Source organism: Panulirus ornatus, chromosome 1 (genome assembly GCF_036320965.1).
Source record: "Panulirus ornatus isolate Po-2019 chromosome 1, ASM3632096v1, whole genome shotgun sequence".
NCBI classification, from domain to species: domain Eukaryota; kingdom Metazoa; phylum Arthropoda; class Malacostraca; order Decapoda; family Palinuridae; genus Panulirus; species Panulirus ornatus.
The window spans coordinates 11,953,708-11,970,548 of NC_092224.1; the positions used below are offsets into that span (position 1 = coordinate 11,953,708).

Sequence of the window (16,841 nt, forward strand, 5' to 3'; positions counted from 1 at the left end):
TATCTAGCGCAGCTTTGAAGCTGCAGGGGAGTCATGTAAAAGAGTCCTGTAATTATTTAACTGAAGTGTAAATCATCATTTTTTTTTCCAGAACATAACGATTTCTATGCATGAATTAACACTTATGCAAATATTGGGTCTGAAATACGATCTCCATAGGTCCGAAGAGGTCTGGTAGAATGCCCCCCGCTCTGACCTACCAGCAAGGTCAAAAGCTGTGATTAGCGTAGGTGTCGAGTCTGGCTCTTGGTGAGAGGATGTCAGATACCTGAAGATGGTTGTAAACCCCCCCGCTCGCTGCAGGAATCTAGCTTGTTTTATCAGACGATGTAAGAAGTGCTAACTGCTCGTTATGAATCAAGTTTACAACCAATTGAAGGTAGTTTGTACACCTTCAGTCAGCCATTATCAGTGGCAGTGTGGCTGTAATATCTGGTCCCCCACCTGCTTATCAAAGGAGTGATAACAATTACGCCCTAAATAACAAAGGGCAGTCACGCTACCCAGGATGCAAACCTCGTCTTTCACTGCATAACACTGTAATCTCCCCAGCCGCTCGATCACAACATATTGCCCCTTATGAGATGGCTCTTCTTCCCTAATGCCCGGCACGTGACAGAGCGCCTGTGAAGAGCACTATCATCAAAGTCTTATATCACTGACAATGAAAAAAAGAATTCGATTGGTTATACACCATGTTCGAGCGTCGTGCGCAGGGGACACTGGTGACCATGTCGGATGTGAGGGACAAGATGTGGCGATGTGGCACACACCACACACCAGGTGGCACATCAAACCCCCTCAGATCACATCAGTGGCGCATCTTGGTACACCAAATATCAGTCCCAAGAATGATAAGATATAACAAGCACGAGAAGCCCAGAGAACAGAATCTTTGGCCGCCTGTGTTATTCTTGAGAACAGCATCAACCTGCCTGTGACCTGTTCTCTCTCTCATTGCTACGTGCATCAGGCAACTCAAGCCCACGTACAGTGATATACCATGTTATGCCAAGGTACACCAGGTGCGCCAAGTGTACCAGGTACACCACAAACACCATGGTGCACCGGCTTTACTAGGTGGTCCAGGTATACCACTCGTACCACTCGAGCCACGTAAAAGGAGCACACGAGGTACACACTGTGTACAACAGGTGCACAAGGTACGCCAGGTACATCAGGTACACGAGTCAGATCAGATATCCCTACAGTTTTTAGTAAACTAAATCATGTGTATACTCACATGAAGTAAACTTGGTTTACTGAGTATATAGGTAAACCAAGTATACCAGGAAGCAGCAACTGGTACTCAAGGTACACCTTGTAGGTGGTACCACTACCATTGGGCCAGTTATAACAAAATACACTCGTTACGTCATATACCGCGCTTACAACAACGTTACATCCGGGTGTTGGTGTAGGCGAGGGTAAGGCTAGGGTCGGTATAGTGTCTGCTGCGCCGCCGTCTCGTTGAAGAGAGGAGCGAGGGAACAGTCCCGGATGAGCGAGTTTGGGGAGAAAGGAAGTGAGCGACGGCGTAGAGAAAGTCAAGGTCAGCCCTGGGTACTGCGGGTCACATCCCAACTGGGTCACCGCCGCCCGCACCCACCGCCGACAACACTTTCTATACCACTGGGTAGCGGGGCGTGGGCGGTGGTGTCGTGGGCGGCCCGGCGGTGGTAGAGCTGTGTGTGGCGATCATACTGGCTGTGCTATGGTGCTGTGGTTGGCAGTGCTGTGTGAGGCGATGCTGTAGGTGACATGCTGTCTGTGGTGGTGCTGTGGCTGATGGGTGGTAGTCATGCTGAGATCAGCATTGTCGTCTGTGGTTATGTTGTAAATGTTGGTACTGTGGGCAGTTGTGCTGCGGGCCGTGAAGCTGTGGGTGGTGATGCTGCGGGCTATGATACTGTGAGCAGTGCTATGTGGGCGGTGGCGCTGTGAGTGGTGGGTCACATAGCTGTGGGCGGTGTACCGTAGGGCACTGAGAGCAGGGAGGAAAATGTAATAGCGGCTTTTTCAACTCCGACGACCACACCTGTATATGATAATCTCTTTTTCCTAGTCGATGACCTCTGGTGTCGATGGACTCCGGTATCTGTGACCTCTGGTGTCGATGGATTCAGGTATCTATGACCTCTGGTGTCGATGGACTCCGGTATCTATGACCTCTGGTGTCGATGGATTCAGGTATCTATGACCTCTGGTGTCGATGGACTCTGGTATATGTGACCTCTGGTGTCGATGGACTCGGGTATCTATGACCTCTGGTGTCGATGGACTAAGGTATCTATGACCTCTGGCGTCGATGAACTCGGGTATCTATGACCTCTGGTGTCGATGGACTCTGGTATCTATGACCTCTGGTGTCGATGAACTCGGGTAACTATGACCTCTGGTGTCGATGGATTCAGGTATCTATGACTTCTGGTGTCGATGGACTCGGGTATCTATGACCTCTGGTGTCGATGGACTCGGATATCTATGACCTCTGGTGTTGATGGACTCTGGTATCTATGACCTCTGGTGTCGATGGACTCAGGTATCTATGACCTCTGGTGTTGATGAACTCGGGTATCTATGACCTCTGGTGTCGATGGACTCGGGTATCTATGACCTCTGGTGTCGATGGACTCAGGTATCTATGACCTCTGGCGTCGATGAACTCGGGTATCTATGACCTCTGGCGTCGATGGACTCTGGTATCTATGACCTCTGGTGTCGATGAACTCGGGTATCTATGACCTCTGGTGTCGATAGACTCAGGTATCTATGACCTCTGGTGTTGATGGACTCGTCTTTTATAAACAAAACCCTCGTCGCCTTCCCTAATGTGGTGATGTATTCACACAACTTTTACTCACAGTTCGAGGCCTTCCAGCCCTTCTCTTGGCCTACTCGCACTTCCTGTGGCCTCCTAGCACTTCCTGTGGCCACTTTGCACTCCCAACTTACTGCAGATCATTTTTTGAGCTGAAGACAGAATGGAGACCACACTACCATCCGCAGGACGCTCACATGGCAGAAGATAATGCTTAAAAATGAAAGTTTCCATTTTTCCTCCAATTTTTCATCCTGTAAGGAGAATTATAACCCTTCGTCTCTCTCTCTCTCTCTCTCTCTCTCTCTCTCTCTCTCTCTCTCTCTCTCTCTCTCTCTCTCTCTCTCTCTCTCTCTCTCTCTCTCTCTCTCTCTCTCTCTCTCTCTCTCTCTCTCTCTCTCTCTCTCTCTCTCTCTCTCAGCAATTACCTATTTCTAATTCTACAGACCCGATCAACCTAGAGGTTGGAAAGCAGACATGTACCTCGTTACAATGTTCTCGTATTCCTATTATTTGCTAGATTTAGCTCCTCATTCTGATTTCACGGGGTCGGAGGAGCAGCCATTACCTTCGTTACGAATTCTTATGATAATACTGAACGGGAAGCAGCACAATCCCTCCACTATTGTAAGTTATCATTAGCCAGAGAGAAGTGAAGAAAAGAAAAATCAGTTCCTCTAGCCTCGTTAGAGGCCAATAGGTCTTGTGTTACCTGGTAGTTCATACGCTCGCTATTGTCGACGTTTTTATGATAGAAATTTTGAATAATTGACAACACATATAGAAAAGAATGGAAGGTGTCACTAGAATAAGATTGGCCCTGTAATTGACAACTTATGTTGAAAAGAATGGAAGTGTTACTAAGGTAAGACTGGCCCTATAGGAGAATATTGGATTTTTTTCTTTTTTTTTTTTATTGGAGGCTCCAGTCACAGACAAAAGTCCTTAGCAAGGCTGGGCCTTAACTGAAATACAGAGAGGTTAACGAAAGGAAAAAAGAAGAAGAGACAAGGGAAAGTATTCAAGAAATTTGGAGGAAGTGGAAAAACTTGTCTTTTAAAAAATGCCAGGTCATAGTTATTGGGAAAGATATGAGATGGTATAGAGCTCCAAAGCTTCGAGGTGTATGGAAAGAAACAATTATCAAAGCGTCCCAACCTTAATTTGCCAACGGCCACACAGTAATCATGAGACGCAGCAGCTTGTGGGGTATTGCGAGGTCTAGTTAGAGATGGGGGTACACAAACACTCAGCTCTCGGCAGCAAAAACCAAGATAATACGTACAGAAGAGGGAAAGTGAACCAGTATTGAGGCATAGGGCAAGTGAATTAAGTTTTGAAGTCAGCCTGGGAGAGTTCATATGACGGACCTTTCTCGACATAACTGTTTTAAGTAAGGGTGCAAAGCTAGAACAACCTCAGATGTGAAAGCAGTACTCCATACAAGGACGAATCAATCCTTTGTATTAACGGAGCAACTTTTTGAAAGGAAAGAAATTTCGATATCTAAACAGGACTCTCAGTTTCTTTTACGCGGACTCTGCTGTTTACATGGGGTTTCCAAGATAGAGTGGATGGTACAGTAATAGAAAGTATGTTCACTGCGTTAAGAGTTAAAAGAACCGTCTAGGGAAATAGCAAATTTCCGACTGAGAAAAGGGCAGAAGTTGGGTCTTAGCCAAATTTCGTCTACCCATCTCACACATACTATCCAAGTCGATTTTCTTGAGAAAGTTGTGTCGAGACGAGATGCAGATCGAATGAGAGAAAAAAGAGCGAAATTGAAGGATCGTCAGTGTATGGGTGGATGTTGTTACTTGCAGATGAAAGAAAATCGTTGATAAAAATGAGAAAAAGACGTAGGAGACAGAACAGAACCTTGAGGGACACCTCTGTTGATGGAGGAGGGGGGAAAGACAGATCCATCAACAACCACGGAGATTGACGGCTAAAAAGGAAGCTAGATATGAGGGAGCAAGTTGAGGGAGGAAAGACAAAGGAGAGGATCTTAGTGATGAGACCCCGATGCCACACTCCGCCAGAAGCTTTGGATATATAAAGACCAACTGAACAGGATTACCCGAAGTTTTTCAGGGATGATGAACAGACATTAGTGAGACACGAAAGAATTATCACCAGTGGATCTCGCCTTACGCAAGCCATACTATTGATCGGAGACAAGACTGCGTGATTCAAGATGTCTAAGGATATGGAAGTTGAGGAGGGATTCAAAGACTTTGGAAGTGGCAGATGTCAAAGAACCAGAACGATGATTAGAGATATAGAAATGGTCACCGCTTCTTAGGGATGGGATGTGCCAATGCATACTTCCAAGAAGCGGCAAAGTTCTGGTTTTTAAACAGAATCGGAGCAGACGAGCAAGTACAGGTGATATGTGCTGAAAGGGAGTCGGACGAAGGAGAATTTTCCAAGCCTGTTGTGCCTGATCCCTTGCCTAAATGGCCTCAGAACAGGAACAGTTGAACCATAGATTTGAAAAAATCTTGGAGAAAGAGATGATAAATGCTTCCATTCGCGCAACAGTAACCCCTGTTATGCGCATGGGGGAGATAGAAGCCTCACCACATAAGAGACAGTAATTTCTCCAAGGAAAGTCGGAAAAGAAATTTCGTTATTCCAGTCAGCTTTGTTGAGGTGCCAGTATTTGCGTTTGGAAGGTGATGCTGGAGAGGGAGGTGGCATTAAGACAGACACTTCTATAGTTGTGTTGTCAGATGAGCCAGTTGGGAACGAAGGATTTAAAGTGAAAAACAGAATGGTCTCAGCGGTCGGGAATATTGGTGGGATGGGTGAAAATTTGCTTTAGATCATTAAGAACGGAGAACATAAGGGCTTCAATACTCCTATCATCCTTATGGGAGGCATTTAATTCCCTGTGGTGACTGTTGAAAACCTCTTGATAAAGGATCTCGTCTTGCAGGTGAGAGGATGTCACGGCTTCCTGGCAGGAGTTTAGATAGTCGAAGAAATACGTAACATTTGTTGAATTAAGGAGAGCAATAGGCGAAACAATGGAAAAGCGTGGGAGTTGGGAGAACAGACCTTGAGCCAGATAACACCAAAGTTTGGGAAGTCAAGGTCCTTGAGGTGTACAACAGATGTGTTGATGTTGGAATAAGCACAGACGCCACTTTTGAACCGGGATCGCGATTGTAGATTATAGCTGGGTTTTAGAAATGGGTTAATGACAATTACATTAGAAAATTGGGTCTCGAGAGACTTAATACTGTAAGACTGGCCCTACAGGAAGATAATGGAAGGTGTTGCTACAGTGTGACTGGCCCTACAGGAAGGTAATGGAAGGTGTTACTACAGTGTGACTGGCCCTGTAGGAAAGACCAGATAATACCATTTGGGTCGACATTTGGACACAATCTCAGGAGTGATGCTGAGGTAAAAACTAGTTGGACACGACTCTAGCGTTCTTGCACTTACAAAAACGATAATTCAGCAGGAAATCCAAAGCTTTAGATGTACAAGAATGCAAATTGGACACGGATTCAGCATTTTTGTGGGTGTAAAAACGCCTTTTTACAACAAGTAGAGATGTGCTAATTGGGAACAGCTTCCGTTCTATTAGTTGAGGAAATGCAAATTTGGCACGGATTCCGCGTTATCATTACAGAAACGCAAATCAAAGTGTTTTTTATTACAAAAACATAAACCTACACAAAACTACTCCAGAGGGGCGGAATATGCGTGCTGCGGAGGACCCAATGTTGTGTGTGTGTGTGTGTGTGTGTGTGTGTGTGTGTGTGTGTGTGTGTGTATGTGTTTGTGTGTGTGTGTGTGTGCGTGTGTATGTGTGTTATCTGTTTTCTAATTACCTGTCACGACCATTAACGAAATTTGAAGTAGATAACACAGATGATCCGGTGCAGACGACAGAGCGGGACCTGGTCCCCACCACAGTGTAGCGTCTGATCCTATGTACAGAACCACCCAGGCCAGGAAGCGAAAGAGCGTCTGTCTGGCTTAAGTAAAGAATGATGATAGAAATGAAATGATCATTCGTGAAAAGTATATCAGATTCGTTCCAGAAAATATACTTGAGTATGTCCTTAGAAATTAGAGTTGAACCTTATCTGAGATTTAAAGTTGAAGCATCTTATCTAGAAGTTAAGTTGTATTGGATCTCATGGAATCTAAGATGCATCTGGATGACGTAACCTGCGTCATCGTCAGAAACAAAATAGCAATTGTCTTAAGAGATCTTTGTGTTGTAATAACAGCGAGAGCTGGTCTTATATGCAAAGGAGAGTCTGGTGACGTCTGATCAAGATAACAATAAAGCGTTTCGTCCACAGAACATGAGTAGTTAAGAAACTATAGTACGGCTGTGTCGAGGAGAGGATTGACATCTGAACAACAAAAGACGTTGTGGACTATAAAGTTAAAAACAGATCATCTTGCAGACACAGCTTTATTTCCTTTAGAAAACATAATTGCATTTGGATAACAAAATACTTTGCAAACAAAGTAAAAACAAAGACTAATAGTCTTAAGTACCCACCCTTGAAAGAATGAAACGCTCGACTCTTAAAGAGTGAACTGTATTGACCGAAGGATACGACACTGACAACCAAACCTACGACAGAGACAATAAAAACATCGAGAATACTGGTGTGTTGGTTCGTCCGGGACATTGTTACAGTGTGTGTGCCCCGTACCCTCACCAGTTACTAAGAGGATGCACTTCGTCAGGGGCCACACCGTTGTGAGGGAGGAGGAGGGATCGTGGAAGTGCGCAAGCTATAGTGTTCATCAGTGACCGAGAGCGCGAAAAGATGTGCCCTGGAGTAGGGCCGACACGTCGACCTCCTCACTCCCACCTCCATACATATAACATCGATACCATCGAATCACTCCTGTATTCCGCCGCTCTGGTGTCAACCTCTTGAGGAAGGTGGCGCAACCGTTGTGTGACCTTGGTCACACCAACATACCCAAGGGTCGCACCGTCGTGCCGAAAGTGTTAGAGGATGTGGGTGTGAGTGACAGTGTGTCCCCTGTACCCAGCCGTCTTGTAACCCTAGCAATAGCCCGTCCCGTCTGACGCTCTCGTCTTGCATACACTAAATGTTCACTATAGCCAAAAGTTACGCTGACGTATATGCTTCCAGGTACTAACCGATTATCTACACATTTCTTTTTTTTTTAAGCGAGAGGACGAAATATTTCCGGGCGAAGTCGAGGACAAGGTACTGATGACTGTAGCTCAGAGGTGTCTTTTTTATCAGAAGGTTTGAAAATCATTTCAGTTCCTGCCTGACTGTGGTGCCAAGTTCTGTGTGGTTACCCTACATGACGTAGGCCATGTCTCGTCATAACATGACGAGGATTGTTCAGCAGAACAGGCTAAGAACAGCATGACCGTCCTGGTAAGGGCGTGGGCAGGAGAAACAATGTCCCGCGGTGAACGAGTCCCACACCCACCACCATCGGCTGGTTCCGGCTCCACCTACATGTATTGTCGCCAGCGTTCCCATGTTTGCCAAATTTGTATTGACAGGCCTGACGAAAACACTTACTCCTTTTCAGCTATGACATCAGCGCACTGCTCTGACCTGTGCAGGTACAATATGACATCACTACATCTTGCTGCTCTGACATGTACAGGTACACTATGACATCACTTTGCAGGTACACTATGACATCACTATACCTTACTGCTCTATCTTGTGCAGGTACCAGGAAAATATTCGAGTCAAGAAGTTGTTACTGACGCAACATAATATGAAGTGTTGCAAGATTATCACACATGCAATGGGAGTGTGGAACGAGCCTCAGCTTATTGCATGTCTTCTCGCATTTCCATCAGGGAGACTGAAGTAGGTCGCTGCGGGAGGTGCGTTTTTAGCAGTCTCAGCTAGCGTGACAGTCATCCTCCCCCCAGCTCACCCACCCTCTGAGAGTTATTACGTCACCGGAGTCCTGATGTTACCTCGTATGGCATAATGTCAACAGCGAGTGTCATTATCTCGTATGGCAACACTGTCAACCGGTGGTGACGAGGTGAGCACACAATGGTGAGGCAGTGGGTGGTGAGCAAGGGTGTTGCCTCACGCGAAATAAACGCCCGCACACATGATGAGGAGACCAGCTGACCGGCCTCTTGTTCAGGAAACTAGGGAACAAGCATGGTTCAGCGACGGTAGTGCCAAGTGACGGTCGTCCACCTGACGGAACCAGGAGTTGAAGTGACACATCTCCAGCACTTCTTGGGGTACAGTAGACCCAAGAAGTGCTGGCACTAGACGTAAATGTGTGGAATAACTGGCACAAGAAAGTACTGGTATAAGTTCAGGGACAGGATCAGAAGGCGCTGAAAATGGCGTTTGATATATTTTTCATCGACTGTAAGTCTTTCATCTTTATCACTGTATCCACGTCTCTCTCCTTATGTGGATACCACTTTTGCCGTTTCTTGTGAAGATCAATAATGTTATATTTTCGTCATGAAGCGACCATATGAGGTGGTTAAGAGAAGAAACACCAAATTGATCTCTGGGGCTTTGCTGTATCCGGTGGGCTCTGGTTTTGGAACTGAATAGAAAAAGGAAAAACGCTCAAGAATTGCTGCCCAGTTGACCAGGAGTTAGCGCCAGGAAATGAACATACAAGTTCACACTTCAAATATGAGCATACTCAAACGCTCATTACCATCACCGTCCTTTGGCACGTATTATCTTCCTAGTGTCATGCACTTGACACTGAAATTCCTTGATGTCTCAGAGTTGTTAACCTGCACGATCGCTCACGGCCATAGTCTTGATATATTCCGGTCCAAAATGGACTGGCCCGTCTACTGCCAAACCGCAGGGCAGGTGTGGACAAGATTTATTAACCTGGAACCCATGCGTTTCTTTTTCACATCACTTCGTTATTATGATGGTTTATACAATTTTTTTCTAAAGTTTTGACAAAGGCTTTATGATTGTTGGCTTTTTCTGTCGGTCTGAAACCAAGCTTAGGTCATTTGTATCCATTATACTCTTCTACGATATACCGTCATCTTCACAAGACTCGTATACCTTTACTTAACCAGGTTCGAAGTCGGCCTATCTTTACATTACTCCTATCTTCATGGAACCAACTTGGAATATTTTTGTTCACCAGATTCTAGTTCATTACACAGCCATCTTGACTGTACCGTGCTGTTCACTAACTTAGGTACACTTGAACTAAGCTTAGATCACTTTGTTTTCGTTATACTCTTCTTCACGACTTCCTCATCTTCACTACTACGGCTATCATCACTACACCCCTATTATTTACCGCTTACGCATTGGGAGGGGTAGTGAAGGCGGCACATTAAGCCAGCACTTCAGTGGCTGTCAAGTTCCCTTCTTCGGCCAAGTTGCTCTCTTTTCTTTCTTCCTCACCCAAGCTTGGGATGCTGGCATTCACACCACAAACACGCATTTTCTCCATATCATGTATACGCCTCGACAACACGTAAATCGCAAGACCCTTAATCATGAACTTTCAATATTTCTGTGATGAGTGTTGGCTGATGTTAAAATCTCGTCGTAAGTAGTAGCAAGTAGGTAGGTAATATATATACATATTCATATATTCCTATGAGTCCACGGGGAAAATGAAGCACGATAAGTTCCCAAGTGCACTTTCGTGTAATAATCACATCATCAGGGGAGACACAGGAGAGAAATATAACAGTCAGTTGATATAAATCGAAGAGACGAAGCTAGGACGCCATTTGGTAAACATATAGTTGTCCAAGACGATCTTGGACAATCACATGTTTACCAAATGGCGTCCTAGCTTCGTCTCTTCGATTTATATCAACTGACTTATATTTCTCTCCTGTGTCTCCCCTGATGATGTGATTATTACACGAAAGTGCACTTGGGAACTTATCGTGCTTCATTTTCCCCGTGGACTCATAGGAATATCTTGATCACGCGCAAAATTGTGATCCTTTCCAATATTCATATGTGTGTGTGTGTGTGTGTGTGTGTAAAGTGATAGATAGTCAGAAAGATAAGTAAACTGGACGAGTATCGAGGCCAAGGCTTGCTTTCGCTTATTATCTTCATTTTCATGTTTTTGATTTTTCAGTAGAAGTAGCACATTCTGCTTTTTAACCTGGTTGCTCGATATAAATAAGGCAGTTAAACCAGTAGATTGATCAAGTTTTGAGATATATCTTACGAAGTTCAGAAATGTTTTTCCACTGAAATGCGTTGCCACATCCTTCTGGTGAGAGACATTAGTGGCATATCGTCGATATGAACTGGAGAAAAAGCATGTACCGCAGGTCAGCGCTCCAGTCCCGACCTTTCCTAAGAATCTCCAAAATCATGAGTCTCGACGTGAGAACATGACCGTGACGCTGGTTTTGGCAGTCTTCCTCTGAGAAGAGTCTGAATGCCTTTTTTTAGTGACCCTCACTCCCACCCTCCGTCATCAACGTCTTTCTGTTCTCTTCCAGTATTACCAACAGCCTCGTTAAGACCCAGTAATGTACTGCTCTTTCAAGTCATTAGTATTTTTGTATAGACACGTTATCACGAATTGATAAAGTTGTCTATTTGACAAACATTTAGTCATACACTTCTTCAGCATGAAGGAGAAACTTCATGGTACATTTTCTGAAGTTGATGAGCTCGCAAATTTGTGAGCAAATTGCTCTGAATGATCCACTTGTCGCAGCCACCTAAATCTGTGACCCTTAACACCCAGACTATTATCAGCCTGAGGCTACCTAATATTACCCCAGGATAATGCTAAACATAAATTGTTTCCAGTTCATGATGAAGCGTCGTCATCCTCTTCACGCTGGGGCACAACTTTGCTGTGACCTTAACCTTTGACCCCACACCTACAGGCTTCTTCCCTCCTACGCCACACCGTCCACCACCACGACGCCATATCTTCCTCTATACCTATCTTCACCACACCACAGTTCACTACCGGGGCGATATTTGCGTCTAGTTACCAGTAACGCTAAGGCGATACTTGGGACCAGTCACCAGTAACACTAGAGCGTTACTCGAGGCTGGTTGTCGGTAAAACTAGGGTATTATCTGTTACTTTAAGAGTAGGTAACACCTGGATATCACTTGCAACTGGTTACCAGTAATAGAGGTGTTCCTCAAGGCTAAACTCACTGCACCGCTCTGCCTTACAGACAAGGATTTTTCATACTCGTGTTTGACATCTTGAGACAAAATGATATTTGGATATTACTCAAATGAGTCACCATAACATCACGTACAACCATATGAGTTTAACTCGTACAGAAATTAATATCGAGTACAACATGACATGCCTCACGCAGCAGCATGCCCTCCGGCTCCACGCTTATAACGATAGTTTGGTGCCCCAACACCTGCGTCTCCATGATACTCACTTGATTTTACTTATTCATATAGAAAATTACATCATCGACCTGTAGGATGTGCAATGAACGTCCCATCTTCAGAATGATAACAGTAATACAAATGATAACAATTGTTGTTGTTCTTGCCACAACGTCGTTAAACTAATGAGAAAATACCTTCATTACTGATTATTTCATGATCCACCGTCTTCATAATCCCAGTTATTGACAAGCGGCAGCAAAGCTTAATGCCACAATATCGCTAATTTATGAATACAATCCCAATAAATTTTAGGTTATTGGATGCTGCATTACACTTGAACCTCCTTCGAGAACCATAATGGCAAATGTGAAGTGTAACTCGAGTCGTCCCGAGGAAGTGGGATATCAGGAAGTGGAACACAAATGTTACACAGTAATAAATTTCTCATGGAGGTCAGGCGGAGGTTATCCACGAACAATGACGGTAAAATATTTTCCGGCGCCAAACTTGCAAGATGCTCACCGAAATAATGCTTGCCAGCTGTTCACCTATTCATTACAGGGCTGGGGGGTCTGTCTGGAGCTACAATGCTGCCAAATTGAGTGAAAATGACTAATTCTCTCGACCGTTATGGCTGCTGCAGCTGTTGGATCAACCCACAGGAACGTGTGACTCGTTTAAGGTACCTCCTGACGAGGCAGCTGCCTCACCCGAATGACAAACCTGACCTCAGTACCGGCAGCAGACGTGCACAGCTCACCGAATCACCTGTAAACTCGCTGAGTACACTAAGATTACGGACACGTGTTTAACTGACTGAAAACGAGACACAAATTTCAAGAGTTTCGTCTCGTCTAGGAGCTCAAAGAAGGATGTACATTCCCCCACGAGCTTAAGATGAAAAGCTAATCCTACCTACTCAAGTGCATGACCCGCCAGCGTCCTCCCTGCCTTTACATCCTCACGCAGTGTCAGCGGAGCGCCACACCCGCGGATCACACGGCAAAACCGCAGTAGTGGTTTCCTGTGTGATCCACGAGGAGTGACGGACGACACCCGCGCGATTTGCCTCACCACAGCTTTCATTAACCTTACCTCACAGGTGCCCCATCGACCTGCCTGACCCATCCGTCGGCCTGGCAGGAGACGCTAGAGATAGTTTGTCACTTTAAGAATCCTCTCTCCGGAAATAAACCAGAGTACCTGTACTGACTTGGCTCTCTTATCTCTGCTGCTGGGAGGGTTGGAAGTTTTGCCATTGTTAACGAGTCTAGCGGTACTAGAATAGAACGTTAATATAAGAAGGCTTTGATTTTTTCGCCATACTTATCATCCTTCGGTCTTGGAAATTCCAACCAGATGTCTTAATCATCTCTGATTCTGTCTTAGATAATTTGCTTTAAATAAGCTGTGATCAGAATTAAACTTGTTTGTTTCCCAAGCCACGTTCAGATACGCCTCCATTAATGATATAGGAGTTTAGGTCAAGCTGCTGTGGTGGATTCCCTCTAATTTACATCAACAACATGATTAAACTCGTTCCAGGACTAAACTGAAAGAATGCTGAACACAGGAGCTGACTTCTCAAACTAAGATTCTTATCAGGAAAAAAGTAATATTAGCAGATGATTTTACAGCTGAAGTAAAAGAGTGCAAACAGACATCGCCATATCCACCAGCAGACCACAGGTTGCTGTCACGAGTACATCAGTGTTTGGTACCGTTGGCAGTAAAGCTTCTGTATAAATGTTAGTCATATTGAATGTACAGTGTGTGGCAGATATGTACGCTCAAACTAATCAGTCTTAGAATTCGTGGAATCAACTTTTCAGGAGTGAACTAACTTTCACAGATTGAGCATAACTTGTACAACGAATCATCAGTTGTGGATGACAAAGATTATTCATAACACCCACTATAAGACCATACACTTAACGTGCAGGAGAAGGATTCAAGCTTAATAGCCTCCCGGTCGTTGATCACCACAAATCGAACAGATGCGACGGTCTGCGTCTTGGCCTGGGTCACTCACGATGATCTCTTGAAGCTAACGTTGAAAATCAGACCCACAGTTACGGGTACAACACTGAATAGAGACCATAAATGAATGAAAATTGTCACAATCAGGGTCTTCAAAGGATGATTGTGGCATCTAAGTAACCATATTTCGAGGGCACTTCTCTAGCTTTGAGCAGCCCACCACCTCTTGGTAGCTCACCTTTGGTTCGCCTTCGAACCTGTTCGTTTTATATCATGTGAACCTCACAGTGCTTATCCGCGTGGCAGGTGATACGATAAGCTTAAGGTTCATGATACCGTGTAATAGAAAAATCCATAAGGGGATCTCACCCCAGTGGACGCTCATCCTAGTTACTAAACCGCTACCACTCGCACCAGGCCACGTCAGAACTCGTCACGCCTTCCTCACAACACCACACCTTCCACACAACAATACAGTTTCTTCATAACAAAACACCTACGCAACACCATACGTTTCTCACAACACCATACCTTCCACACAACTCCACACCTTCCACACAACACAATTTCCTCATAACAAAACACCTACGGAACACTCTACGTTTCTCACAACACCACACCTTCCTCACAGTACTAGAACTTCCTCATAATACCTCACCTACACAACATCATACACCTTCATCACAACGCCACGCTTTCCTCACAACTCCACACCTTCCTCACAATACCACACCTTTCTCATAACACCACACCTTCACAACACCACATCCTCCTCATAACACCACACCTTCGCAACACCACATCCTCCTCATAACACCACACCTTCACAACACCACATCTTTCCTCATAGCAACACATTTCTAAATCTACACATTTCTCGCAACGACACACTTTCCTCACAACAGCACACCATCCTAACAACAACACACCGTCCTTACAACAAGACACCTTCCTTACAACAACACACCTTCAGCACAAAGGCTCATAGTTCTCACCACGTCACAACCTTCTCACTGCGGCAAACATTTCTCATAAGGTTACACTTTTTCGCAACTTCACACCTTCCTGAGCACAACACCCTATGTGTCCCTAACTACCATGTTTACTCACCAGTTCTTGTGGTTCTCATTGCCACGTTCCTTCAGCACTTTACGTGGCCCTCACCACCAAGTTCCCCCAGCACTTTACGTGGCCCTCACCACCAAGTTCCCCCAGCACTTTACGTGGCCCTCACCACCAAGTTCCCCCAGCACTTCACGTGGCCCTCCACCACCAAGTTCCCACACCTACTGTTGTACCTGTGTTGAAGGCGAGGGCAGGGCAGCTCTGGGGAAGTGTGGGTTTAGGGGATGAGTAGGGTTGTAGCAGTATTAATGTGTAGGATGAGTGGGATGTTGCTGTGGGGATATGTGGGATGAGTGGGGTTGTAGTTGTGGGGATGTGTAGGATGAGTAGGGTTGTAGCTGTGGGGATATGTGGATGAATCGGGTTGTAGTTGTGTGGATGTGTAGGATGAATGGAGTTGTTATTTAGATGTGAGAGATGAGCAGTTTTGTAGTTGTTGTTGTACAATGGGGTGAGTTTGATTGTAGTAGTAGCTACTTGTAGGAAGAGTAGGGTTGTAGCCGTCCAGTGTGGTGTGGGTGGGGTTGTAGTTGTGTGGACGCGTAGGTGTAAGGCGGCAGTCAGGTGTAAGCATGAGTGGTGAATGCAGAAAGCAGTGTAGCACAGGTCAGCGCGCCACAAGTAGTACAGTTAGCTGGGGCAGGAGGGAGGTAAATGACTTGGTCGGTGGTGGTGGGCATCTTCTGATGCTGCTTCTGAGGCAGCAGCATGAACGGGTGAACGAAAAACAACAGCAGCAGCTGAGGTATGGAAGATGAAGTGCAGCAACAGCAGTACCAACAGCAGAAGATAAGAGTTGCATCTGATATACAGCATCACCTACATCAGTATCCAGAGTAACAGATGTAACAGCATATATGACGCGTACCTCGTTTACCACTACACAGGAAAAGGAGTTTGACAGTTCACACCCGGACACGTTGTGGCCCCAGTGTGTTCAGCTCAAGTGACACTTGGCAGCGAAGGCAAACGTGAGAGAGTATCGCTTGAGAACTTTCTGTGGTGGTAAGCGCCATGGCGAGTAGACAGTGGGTGAGAGAGAGAGAGAGAGAGAGAGAGAGAGAGAGAGAGAGAGAGAGAGAGAGAGAGAGAGAGAGAGAGAGAGCTGTGCAGGAGGATGGGTGCCAGGATCCCCCAGAGGGAGATTCACCTCCACTCCTTCAGGAGGCTTCGTTTTCAGTGTGTACCTGAAGTTCACGTGTCAGGTTGATGTTGAGCTACGCCGGCATAAGCTGGCTGGGTCAAGTCCCAGCGCCTTTCCCTCTTAGTAAAATCGCTTCCTTCCTTACCTCTCCTCCTCCTCCTCCTTCCTCTTGCAAGGAACTCTTTGACCGATACTATCATGATGCATGAAGGCACAGACTCGTCTGCAGTTAACATACACGAAACTACAAACGTCGATGAGATGATTTCACAGAGAATACGTGACCAGGATGTGGTGCTCATCTGTGAACATGTGAAAGGCCCATTTACCACGACATGGTCTCAGGTGCCGGATTAGAGAGGCATTAATTCCTCACAAGGGCCTGGAGGCCGTGTGACGGGGTCTAGACACACCTACTGCC

General features: G+C 45.5%; 1 protein-coding gene across 2 annotated transcripts in view; it reads right to left on the reverse strand.

The window, feature by feature from the left end:
- LOC139755755 (uncharacterized) overlaps positions 1-16,841 on the reverse strand; it is a 221,703-nt gene that overhangs the window by 47,517 nt on the left and 157,345 nt on the right. The window lies entirely within an intron of this gene.